Source organism: Sceloporus undulatus, chromosome 1 (genome assembly GCF_019175285.1).
Source record: "Sceloporus undulatus isolate JIND9_A2432 ecotype Alabama chromosome 1, SceUnd_v1.1, whole genome shotgun sequence".
Lineage (NCBI taxonomy): Eukaryota > Metazoa > Chordata > Lepidosauria > Squamata > Phrynosomatidae > Sceloporus > Sceloporus undulatus.
The window spans coordinates 243,419,106-243,431,257 of record NC_056522.1 but is presented as its reverse complement, the minus strand read 5'-3'; positions in this window follow the sequence as shown (position 1 = coordinate 243,431,257).

The window sequence follows — 12,152 nt, the reverse complement described above, 5'->3', positions numbered from 1 at the left end:
TGGCAATTTTAAATTTTTAATAATGATTTAATTTTTTCATAAAAAAGTAATAAATAAACTCAACTTCCACCGTCCCCCTCTCTCCTTATCAAACCCTCTCCCCCCCCCCCCCCCCCACCCCCCCCCCCCATCCCCTCCCCCCCCCCCCCCCCCCCCCCCCCAACTTCCTCCCCCTCCCCCCCCCCTACCCTTCCCCCCCCTCCCCCCCACCCCCCCCCCCCCCCCCCCCCCCCTTCCCCCCCCCCCCCCCCCCCCCCCGCCCCCCCCCCCCCCCCCCCCCCCCCTCCCCCCAAAACTGAAGGGGAGGAAGGAAACCCTTTCATCAAAACCTTAAACAAGAGCCTATCCATTTTCAATGTTCATATTGTTTGTTTAAAATTATCAGTTAGTTTTCATGGTAAAGGTGTTTTTCCTATAAGGCCTACGTAAAATTTCTTATGAGGCTATTTATTGCAAATCTTTTAGTTATGTGGGGTCAATATTTGTGATCTATATTGTATGAGAATCATTGGATTTGAGCTTACCCATACACTGCGTTGCCACAACACTATTCCATATAAGAATGCTTGACATTAGACAGCATACTTTATTCAAATATCGGTTTTACACAGATATATGTAATAATACTAATTTGCTACTGTTGTGTGAGACATCACCCGTCTATTTATTACACCTTTGACACTTTTAAAGTCTAACGCTCTTATTTTTATGGGGTTAATTTTACATTAGCACAGAATCAATTAGCAAAAACGATAGCATCCTTCGACTTAAGGCCTGAGGGTGATTATTTTGTTTGCCAAAATTTGTACGTCCAGTGGGTGTTTCACAATTCTCAGTCACTACTAACTCAAACAATATTACACCCTGCTGAGACTTTAACGGATATCTAAATAAGTAGTCAAAAAGGTTATATGTTAATGACTAATAAGGCCCGACAAATCCGTAAAGTAAGGTATGAAGGAAGAATTATGTTAACTAAGGGTGCGACTCTTTTACGCACCCCATCATTAGGTGTAATATTGTTGCTTCTTGTGGCACAATAAAGTTTGTCACGTGGGTTTTAGCCATGTATATTCCAACTTAATGAAAGATAAAACACCTAATTATAGGATCCCATCATAAAGTGAAACTCTCAACATGGTAACACATTTAATAGTAAAAGATGAGAAGATAAATTTAAGCTCCTAGTATCCCTTCTTTCATGTCAATTTGACTAAAGCAATCCCCCCAAGTTGGGAAAAAATGATAGAGGTAGTGTGTTTTTTGTTATTTCTAACTGCACTGACCATGTATGAACAATCGAAGATGTTGCTCTTCTAGTTGACTTTATGTACTAACAGTAATCTTCGATGGGAATTTTCTCATTATTGTTTATGAGTTATGAAGATGCTTATATTAACTGAAGTTTTTTATAATGGTCTAGTAAAACCGACCCTTGAAAAATCATCTGGAACGAAGCATATATAATACAAAAAAATAATAATAGAACTATTTGTAATATATTGATATTATTAATTATTATTATTTTATATATTATCCATACGAATCTAATCTTTTCATGGATTTTTAAGTTTTTCACTTGGCACACAAGATTGATTCAAGAAAGATAATAAGAAAAAGAAAATATTGCAAATTATAGCAAAATAATAATTCCTCTGAGGCTGCAAAGGGTTATTATGAGATAATTATTTAATAAAATAAGATAGGTTAAAAACGCCGATAAGACCACCCGGCAACACCAATTGGTTTAGGTTAATTCACACAGAGGGCCCCTCTGGCACTGTGATAGGCCAGGCTTACTGTCGTAACAAGCTGCAATGAGTGTTCACATCCTTCCAACAGTGCGCAGAGCTTTGACAAATTTTTTTCAAACGGATAGGGGTCACATAAAATCATACAGACTGCCAAAGTCGTTTGTCAAAGCAGCAATAAAACACAAAAAAAGTGAGTAGAATAATTGAGTGTTTTGTTGTTGTAAGATTATTGAATGAAATCTTATATTCTGCTCTTTTTGATACTACGTCACAAAATTTAAAAAAAAACAATTTTCATGGCTTTTTTTTTTTTTGAAGCCATAAATTATTTAAAAATTTTTTTCAATTTTTTTACAATCAATTTTTTAAAACTAATAAAAAAATCAGCAAGACACAATGATAGACGATACTACAAAATTTGCCCAAAAATGTAGGAATATTCTCTAATATAAAATTTTTAATTTTTCTTGTTTTTGTTTTTTTTGGTTTCCTCACTTATTACTTACTACTTCAAAAATGTCCTAAACCATTCTTGGGAGCTAAACATTAATAGTAACCACATTTGAACCAACCAATACAAGAATTCCTTAATGAGTTAAGAAAATTTTTTTGAATGTCATCATCATCTGCAGAAACAATTCAACTTTCCATAAAAATTTTGTCCAACACAGAATATTAATTTTTTAATACGAATAAAGATCCCAAAAAAAAATATAAGCGCAATGGCGTAGCTATCTGAGCATGTTCTTTGGGAGACTAATTTTGAATTAATATAAATCTGAAATGAACTACCAATCATACTGATTAAAAAACACTAAAAAGTGTCTAAAAGCTGACTTTAATTATCTTTTTTTTTTTTGTTGCTACACAATAAAATTTGTTTTTTCGAGAATTTACTATTTTTTTTTTTACACAGATGAAATAGACAATTTTTTTTTTTTAAATTTTTTTTGTTATAGAGAGTTTTAAAACACATAGATAGGGAGAACAATAATGAATTCTCTTTTTTTTAACAGGAACAAATACTACTAAAAGAACCATAGAAATGGAATGAGCATTATGTGAGAAATTGTTGGTTATGGAATAATTTTAACGATTTAATGCTAACATCCAAATAATCCACAAATCGATACCATGGGCAGAGTTCGAGATAGAGTGGGAAGTCTTATCGTTCATATTTTACAAGTTTTGATTTTTAGCGATGTTTAAACCACCCACACGCGTGTACACTCTCCCCTCCCGCTCTTTTGGACTTTCCCCTGGGCTGGCCGATCACCAAGACTGGCCATGGGGAGTAGCCAAGAAAAGATGTGCGCACACATTGCTCCTATTGCTACCCCCCCCCCCATCCTTTGACGGCTCACTGAGCCTTTAATAGGATGGAGGGCCACACTCCTCCTCTCCCTCCTGCATCCTCAACTGGCTCAAGGGAAACCAGTTTAAATAGCAGGAGGAGAGCAGGCGGAGGAGCAGACATGTGAACTCTTCTTCTTCCCCCCCCACCCCAACCTTTAATATTTGGTGAGAGAGGTCTAGTAGGTTTTTGTTCTACATTTGCCCGGGTCACTTCACCCTGTAACCCCCCATACTAATGTGGACACTGGACCATTGTGTTTATTTACTAAAGTGGGGGCGCCTTCAATACGCCCAGGGATCTGTTTCGGATCCCCCATGTGTATGGGGGAAAAACGTAAAGCTCGAACCCTCCTTGGCGGCAGTTGGGGTGGTGAGGAGAACAGGTTTTGCATTTGGCACGTGTGCCTGCGTTCACTCAGACAGCGCCAACCCCACACCCGTCCTATCCATCCAGCGGTCTTCATACCTTCCACATTGTAGGTTTAAAAGCCGTGTATGGAACTACATCATTCGTAGAAGACATGCTTTAACCTATATTTTAAGTCGTATTTCTATTCTCCTCTAAGCAATGTTCTCCCTGACCATAAAAACAGTCTTTGTCGCTTAAACTATGTGACACAGACAAAAGACTCACATGAATTTTCTGTTGCGATAACGCAGGGATATAAACTATGTCTACAATGCCATTTCTACTATGAGATCGTTAATTAAACTTTTCTATACATGCTGAGAGGTTTGCTTGTCCGCATGGGCCACCCAAGATCCATGCTGTTGACATAGCAGCATTTGATTTATAGCTAATGTCCATCGCCAATGACTACAATTTCGTAGTTTTCAAATGTTCAGAAGCTACAGTAAGGCAACAACTCCTCCCAAGACGTTTGGCAGCATGGACTCCCAGTTCTTTCCCCCTTCTTTGATGCCCTGTTTAGACAACCAAAGAGACTTATCTCTACGTGCCTTCCATCACCACTTCCAGACATTGCATGTGTTATAGAGAGTCCACTCAGGTGTTTTACCCACAGCACAAATGCTTGTAGAAATCAAAATACTGTGGTACATAAGTAAGTTTACGTAAATTGATAGTTCCAGATCACCTGAGGCCTATTCACATACACTTTGCAAATGTGCACAGATACTTGCAAATATTTGGAGAGAGAAAATCAATCTAAAATGGACTAGGGAGGGACTATGCAGGCTCCACTTTCTCCTTGCCCATCTAAAAAAATTTCATTAAAGTACCCCACCCCCTTTTTTCCCTTCTCCCACTCTATTTAATATATGCTTTCCTCCCCCCTTTCTCCCAGCAACCCTCTTTTCTATATCTCCTTCCTATTTTCTTTCTTTCTTTTCAAACCATTCTACCTTTCTTTATCTTCATTTCTTATATATGATATTACAATGTACTAAAGACTAATCTGTGTGATGTTTATTTTGAGATGTTGTTGGTTTGTGTGTAATTTTTTTCTCAATATTTTTTTTAAAAAATTCATTAAAACAAACACGAGTAAGTGAAGAAGGAATAAGGAGAAAATGGAGTTGACAAAGAGGATGGAGAAGGAGATGGGTGAGAATGAGAAAGGGGAATAAGGAGAGCAGGGACTAAAAGATGGTTTATGAAGGGAATAAAGGAAGAAAGAAAGGAGGGAAGAAAGGAAGGAAGAGTAAGAGTAAAGATTTAGAGGGGGTAATATAATGAGGATAAAAAAACAAAAGAATTGATTATAGAGAGTAAGTGAGAATTTTTGTAAGTTGTAAGCTGTAGAGTGTAAAATTGTAGTATGTAGTATTCATTTTAAAAGATGTGATATGTGTTATGTGTTATATGATATATATTAGGAGTTATGAATATTACGATTTTTGTGTTGTGGATGTTATGAGTAATATGTTTTTGTCTGTTTTTAAAATTAATAAAGCTTTTTAAATTAAAAAAAAACAAATATTAATTTTATATATCTAAAAATATACTAGGAGAAAAACACATCTAACTAACAACAAACCAGTCTTAAAAAAACTTTTCAAAAAGCCTATAAACATTAAACAGGGAAACAGTGGCTTCCAGCATACCTCCTATGGCTCTTTTATGTTCCTTATCTAACTCTTTTTAGTTTATTCAAATGTAAATAAGATTAAAATAGTCTTTAAATCATATTATCACACTAGAAATAGAAGCCCTTACCAAAGATTTAATAAAAATATAAAACATTTTAAAGAAAATCCTCAACTTTATATATCACTCTTCTAAACATCTAAAACTATAACAGAGCCTCTCTTACTTTTCATGTATTCAATCAGCATCCTCCACTTTTTCTTAAAGTTATCTAGAATTTTCTCATGCATCATGGTCAGCTTATCTATTTTCACAAATCATATCATTTTAACAACCAATCATCTTACAAAGAGATTGTTCCATTTTCCTACAGAGATCATTGTAGCTGCTGTTCTTGTATATTGTAGTATTCTTCCATAATCCTTTTCCAATTTTTCATCTAAAAGTCCTAACAGAAATAGTTCAGGATCCACCTGAAGTTTAATTTTCAAAATATCCTCTGTCAACTTGTAAATCTGAGAAGTAATCTTATTTTGATTGTCCGGATGTGGCAATGTCTCCTCACTTATGTTGCAGTGTTTTATACTTTTCTGTGGGCTTTTCGGGCTATATGGCCACGTTCTAGAAGAGTTTCTTCCTGACATTTAGCTAGCATCTGTGGCTGGCATTTTCAGAGAATGGCCATGAAAGCCTTCGACTTCACAGTGTTTTATACATTTACTACCTGTGCCCCATTGAACTCGGTGAAGCATATTGAAAATTAGGATTGCACTGTCAAGACCTATAGTCATGAGAAACCTGTATTTGTAGAAATATAATATATAATAAGCAGTGTTCAGAAAGATTACTTTTTGGACTACAACTTCTGCCAGTCTAGTAGTTCAAAACCAAGAGCAAGTAGATAAATAGGTACCACTTTGGTGGGAAGGTAACAGTATTCTGTGTGCTTCGATGTTTAGTCATGCTGGCTATATGACCACGGTGTCATCTTTGACAATGCAGGCTCCCCCCCAGCTTAGTAACGGAGATGAACACCACCCCTTACAATCCAACATGACTAGACAACCACATCAAAAGGAAAACCTTTACCTTCTCTCTCTTTTTATTATTATTATTTTTACTTTTAATGACAAGGGTGAATTACTAAAGGGCCTTTCCCTCATCTGTAAGTTTTGGGTGTTTAGACAGGAGTAAGCCTTACTTCATAGATCCAGGACATGGAATATCAGAAATGGTTTTACAAGTCAATATAGTCATCTGGAAGGTGTGACTTCCTTCCCATACTTCCTCTGTTTGTAATAAATAAGAATATATCTTTGTAAATATGTTTTTTTCTCATTGATTTCATGGTTTATTAATCATGTCAGGTGAAACTGGCACTACCTCACTGTGTGTTTCAGTAGTTTCTCCCTGCAAAACACATTTACCACATGACAAAGGAAAGGCGAAATAAATTGGGGTAGTAGTTGCTTTCTGTGTGCTGCTCCGCATGCCCTCATAACACTTCCATTTGCTTTTCAAAGGACATGGTAATCAAACCATGATTTTTGCTGAATGGATTTTACCTGTTTGGCAAAAGGCACGCTTTGATGACCATCTTCCCTTGGGAAGAGAAAGGAAGTGTTACAATACCATACGAAGTGGCAGAGACAAAGCCACTACTCTCCTGATTGGTTTGTCTTTTTTTTTTTTTTTTTGGTAAAGTCCTGTGTCTCTGTATCCAACTTACTTTTTATTTCCTTTCTTTTTTTAAAAAAAAGTCTAATTCAAAATTTTCATAGTGGTCACAGCCCAGTTTTTGAACTGGGCACTAGCTAAATGACAAGCATTTAACCATAATATTGTGTGATCCTTATATCTTTTTATGGTAAAAGTTGCCGTAGCAAACTCAGCAGCTCTCCCAAAATGCAAATTTATTTATCATAGATAAAGGTCAAAAACATTTTGAATGTGACTGGTCCATGATTCCCTAGAGATACATGTGCATCACTGGCATACAGACTCACAAATGTCTTGGGTAGATTCTTCATAGAAATATTTTTCAACAACAATGACATTTTCTCCTTGTATTTTCTCATCACTTGCATCTTACAAGTTGTCGAACTGCATACACAGTACAATTTAAGCCACAGAATAAAATTCATATGGCAGAGTTTCAGATGCTTAAATCTTTTTTTTTTCCCTGCTATCAACCAGCAATGAAAATGGAGTGAAATATTGCTATCAGGGACCTTTCATTTGTTCATTCTAGCCCTCAATGACCTCTTTAACAATAAAAAATGGATGGTATTTTTAACAGGCAATATAAAAAGAGTTTGTTTGTGGTTCACAGAACTGGCCCAGGGAGACAAAACCTTTATCCCATTATTTTCTAGTCATCTGGATAGTGCAGCTATAGCAGATGTTCTCTGAATGGCTAGTTTTCTTGTAGGAGCAGAGTTAGAGAAAATCAAAGACTGATCCTCGGTAAGATCCTTTGGTGCAACAGCTAATATCCATAATACTATACAAACAATAAAAACCTGAGTAGTCTAATACTGTGAAACCTATTACATCATAACACAAACATGTTTCAACACAAAGTCTTTAAGAGTGGCCTAATAACATCACAACAAATCAGTAAAAACTTCCTAGCAGTCAGAAGTCAGCACTTTCCAAACCACATGCACACAAATATTCACCAATGGGATTTGAAGTTTTCAACTTATGCAAGCTGAAGGTGTACCTATCACAGGGAAAATTTGGAGGCAGGTTGTCATTGCTTTCCTCTGAAGCTGAAAGAATCTGATTTCACATGCCCAAGGTCACCCAGTGGGATTCCAGGGCACAGCGGGGATTTTGGTCTCCCAGACTCAATAGCCATCACTCCAACAGTACACCACACTGGCTCTCCAAAGGGATTTGGGACCATGTGGCAACAGTTGTAAAGGAAAAGAGTGAATTGAACAACTTTAACCACCGACTGACCACCTAAAGAGGCAGGGGTTAGAAAACTTTCCAAAAGGCGAGATGTCTTCATAGATATGATGAAAAAATCTTGAGATATCCAACAACAGCAACAAAGAAAATCAAATGTCAGTTCAATAAAAAAAAATGATAGCCAGCTTGGCAAGAGGTGTGAGTGCAAGCTCTTAAAGAAATTGAAGATTTTAACAAAGTAAATTGGAAAAAATCAAAATTGGCAGAATTTTTCCATTCCCTAATCCCTGAAGAGAGTGACATTTTAAAACGAACAAACAACAAAAACCAAACCCATAAACAGTGATTATATCAGACACAGTGTTTACTTTGTAGCTCCCAGCCCCCCCCCCCCCCAATAAAAATTTCTGAATCAATTTTTCTACAAGTATCACGCTATATCTGTGTACCTCTGTCAACAGTTCTCTCAAAATTTTTCCCAGCAATTATTTCACCATGGAATACAACTGGTAATTTCCAGACTATCAAGAGAAAAGAATTTGCGACTACAGTCCTACAATACAATCTTTCAAGGGGTTGCAAGCTTCAGATTTTTACAAGTCCTTAAACAGGTATACACATCCCACTTTTTTTACATTTTTCTTTTTTCTGTACTGCAGAGCAAACCTTGAGTGATCCAATTTGCTCTCTCCTCTCTTTTTTTTTTTTTTAAATCCCAGTTTTGCTTCCATGCCCAAGGCAGAATTCCAAGAAAGGATGATATACAAGTAGGCATGAAGAATGAAGGTTAAGCTGCCATCTTAAACCTCTTTGTTATCCATGAGTACTCCAATGGTCTGCATGGGACATACGTTTGAGAAGACATATTAAGAATTTCACTTGTTGATGTAAAAAAAAGGTTTATGTATAATGCAATCAATCAACCAGTCCAGTCAGATGTTAACAATTAATAAATGTATCAGAAGTGAAACGGATAACTAATATTCCACTTAAATCTATTGATTCACTATAATAAGATAATAGCCCAATTAAGAGAGGGTTATACTGGTATAAGAACTTTAACTAATAATGGCTAGTACACTAAAACCAGTGGACATAAATTGTGTCAGCGAAATCATATGTGGCTCAGTCTGTGGGCATACATAAGTTTGTACCGTTACCCACTGCTATAATATTCATCAAGATATTTCATGAGCAGAACAAAACTGTAGGAATCAGCTAAACACAAGCATTTTAATCAAGGTAAACCTAATGGAAATGTCTTACTACTCTAAATCAGTGAATGGTTTAGGGAAGTAAGTTTGGTTGAATAGATGGATTGTAAAATCTTCTTGAATTGATGGCAATGAACACTGGAAAAAAAGTTATGCTCATGAGGAATTTCTGAGACAGTGATCAGCCTGACTCATTTAAAATAACCTGTCCATGTCTGTATCTTCTAAATAAGACTTTTATCTTGATTGAGTAGTTAGACCCAGACATACTATTAAGTTCCATATCTGTTAAAGTGGTTGGATGGGACCGACTATGCCCATGATGTTTTCACGGCAATCTCTTTTCTTTTGTTCCATTACGCATCTTTATTAAATCAGCTTTCTGAAAGCACGTTGGGGGGGGGAGCGTCAAAATCCTTAGGCCAGGAATTATAGTGGTTCTGAGTATCACTCATGTGGGAAAAGACGGCCACTTATCCTAACCACTGTCACCTCTCAAAACTATTAGCGGTCTCCAGCCCTGGTGTTTGTTCCCCCAAAGTCAGGCTTGGTCCAAATGATCAGCCGTCCGCTGTAAATTTTAATGTCACGAAAGACTGAGACACAGGACACTGTATACAAGTCACGTTATAAGTGATTGACCTCCAGTGAGTTTGTGAAAGTATTTTTTTCATTCTTGAGAGAAATACATTATGAGTCACATTGGTGGCTTTGGTTCGCTTTAGCATCCTTTTCCTCCCCCTCTGATTTCTTAATAGTCCACTCAGTTTAGCAGGAGGCACTGGGTGCTGTTTGCTTGAATAAACTACCACAAAGTGCTCAATGACCTGCAATTCCATAATGTTCAATTACTCCCTTGGACTGAATGACAAAAAGAAAGGTGCCTATTATGACTCTAAAAGCATCAAATGAGATCAATAAACCATCAAACCTTGACCCAGGGACCCTTTTAACATCCTCGTTGCACATACTTTTCTTTTCAGAGGAGAACGTTATGTGAAAAATAAATACTCCATCCTGTAATGGCATTTTTTAGACCCCATCATGTGGCATTAAGTAAGGGATAATTTAGCACTGTCTTCTTGTGGGTTTTGGAAAACAATGTTTGACAGGGCTGCTAGCAATATTTCATTGTCCACAGGCTGATAGAAGCTCAATACTTTCAGCCTTGAGACCTTTTTGCCATAAAAACAAATATTCTGAGTAGAAGGTGAGGGAAGAAAGTAAAGGAATTGCTAGAAACTGATTTATAGAACTGTTTAGTCGAACAGGTCAAAAACCTGTTGGCTCCTAAAAAAGATTTTGCTTGAAATCTCTTGTTAGTCTCCAGAGACCAGTTCAATTATGAATGTTAACTACAGGTTTTACACCATCATTCAAAAACTGATTTAATGGGGCTACACTAATTGGAATTAACCAACAGGTTTCCCAGTTTGCTGTGTGTTGTGTGTGCTGGCTGAAAAAACAAGCTCTTTATAGCAACAACTTTCAAAGAGCCACCATGAGCAACATGCAACAGACTGTAAAGAGTTAGGTTTGAGTGGGTCTTTAATCATTCTTTTGCTGTAGGCCACAGATTTGGGCAATACCTCCCAACGCAGTTGGTGGGTTGCAATGAGCTAAGAGTCCGCAGATTGTGCAGGTACAATTTTAAACCTGTTTTCTGTAAAATGATAAGTCTGGAAGAGTTCAGGTCCCCGTCTTAGGACTTATAACACAAGCTTCTATTGGGGTCTAGGAAGACGTAGCAGTATTGGGTGTACGACGCCACACAACATTGTCTCATCCTGCCTGCAAATATGTGTGTCACGCATGGCTGATAGGAACACTTGTCAATGACTTCCATAGTGCTGCGTTCCAAGTCTCCCCCTCATGTAATAATTTTCTTCCACTTTGGAAATGGAATAGAGTAGTCATGTCCACAGAAAAGGCAGGATGCCTCCTCCTGTTCCCCTCTCCCATTCACTTTCAAAACAGACCGAACCCGCGTCTTTTTCTTTTCTTTTCTTTTCTTACTTTCCTTTCCTTTCCCCCCCCTTTTTTTTGCTGTCATCCACCATCTGATTCTCACCTTTTCCCCATCTCTCTGAGGTCTTCCCTTTCCCACCCCTCTCCACTCAAGCTCTCCTTTCCCCCCCAGCAACCACCTGGATCTCTCCTTCATCTCAAGCTGCAATGTTCGCCTTTCCACCCTTTCTATCCATCCAATCTCTCGTTTTCCCCCTCTGCCACCAGACTTCATCTCTTCCTCCCCCACCCGACTATCTGTGCCTTAAGTAAGGGAATAACAGGCAGAAATGGGAAGTGGTGCAGTGCAGATATCAAGAGCAGATGTGATGATTGAAGCGGAGGGTGGATAAAGATTTCTTCAATACCAGTATGTCCCCGTTTTTCTCTGTGCTTAAAAGAACGTGATTGCGGCAATGTAGGAGCCTCATGGATATCCTCATAAACTCGGGCAAAATCTTCTTATAGAAATACCTCCTAAAATACATGCATATTATGTGGCTTGTATAAGAGAATTCGGAGGCAGAAAGCAAAATCGAGACTTAGCAAGTTTCTTTTTTTGGATGAAACTCCAAATCCATGCTTGTTCTGGGAATGGTAGGGTGTAAGTATATAATGTTGTGTGTGGTGTGTGTGTGTGTGTTGTGCGTGTGTGGCTAGTTTGGCTAGAGAGATCCCATTGGCTCAACGAATAGAGCAGGAGTAAAGGCGTTGAAGAAAAAGGTTCTGGCCTGATCATGGGGAAAATATTTCCAGCCATCATATGTCCATGGAAATCGTCCTAGGTGACAACAGCAACCCAACACATGGGGGGAATCACTGCACAAACTAAAATATTAAGAGATTTCGAAA